We start from the raw sequence: 949 nt of genomic DNA, 5'->3' as shown, positions 1-949 counted from the left end.
ATTGTTCTGTTGGAAACCGCCCTGAGAATTATTGTTGAAGTTTTGAGGTCTCTGAGGTTGATCCTTCCATCCAAAATTTGGGTGATTCCTCCATCCCTGGTTGTATGTCTTAGAATATGGATCATTGTTGGGATTCCTAGGACCACTCCCCATGTAATTCACCTGTTCAAAAGAGGGTTGAGCATAATCATAATTATCATTTTGCATAAAGTTACCTGCCCTGTCATAGGAGACTTCCTGTGGTGGATTTTGGGGGTTGATAGCTGAGACTTGCATGCCACCCATCTGTTGAGTAAGTAGATTTATTTGCTGAGACATCAGCTTGTTCTGAGCAAGAAGAGTATTAATAGCATCTACTTCCAACATGCCTCTCTTCTGAGGGGTTTCAGAGTTCACAGGATTTTTGTTAGAGGAGTATAAATATTGGTTGCTTGCAACCAATTCAATCAGCTCAATAGTCTCCTCCGGTGTCTTCTTCTTGTGCAATGAACCTTTTGCAGAATTATCTAAGCACATTTTGGATATTTCACCTAAGCCTTCATAAAATATGTCTATTTGTGTCCATTTGGAGAACATGTCTGGAGGGCATTGCCTAGTCAGTAGCTTGTATCTCTCCCAAGCTTCATATAGAGTTTCACCATCCTTCTGTCTGAAAGTCTGAACCTCCATCCTAAGCTTAGTCAGCTTCTTTGGTGGGAAAAATTTTGTGAGAAACTCAGTAACCACCTTATTCCAAGTATCTAAACTGTCCTTTGGTTGAGAATCTAGCCATAGTTTTGCTCCATCCCTTAGAGCAAACGAGAAGAGCATGAGTTTGTACACCTCTGGGTTTACTCCATTTGTTTTCACGGTGTCACAAATTTGTAGAAAACTAGAAATAAACTGATTTGGGTCTTTGTGGGGAAGGCCATGATACTGACAGTTTTGTTGCACCAGGGTGACCAGTTGA

The 949-nt window shown here is 41.0% G+C and overlaps 1 non-coding gene across 1 annotated transcript; it reads left to right on the top strand.

Moving 5' to 3' along the window:
• Nucleotides 1–571: 571 nt before the first annotated feature.
• LOC127742058 (small nucleolar RNA R71) lies at nt 572–678 on the top strand. The gene has a single exon (XR_008003245.1). It is a non-coding gene; the product is annotated as a small nucleolar RNA R71 (small nucleolar RNA).
• Nucleotides 679–949: the final 271 nt, after the last annotated feature.

The sequence above is a fragment of the Arachis duranensis genome, chromosome 9 (genome assembly GCF_000817695.3).
Source record: "Arachis duranensis cultivar V14167 chromosome 9, aradu.V14167.gnm2.J7QH, whole genome shotgun sequence".
Classification (NCBI taxonomy): domain Eukaryota; kingdom Viridiplantae; phylum Streptophyta; class Magnoliopsida; order Fabales; family Fabaceae; genus Arachis; species Arachis duranensis.
Note: the sequence above shows the minus strand (reverse complement) of the source record. Positions and strands in the feature narration are given on the sequence as shown.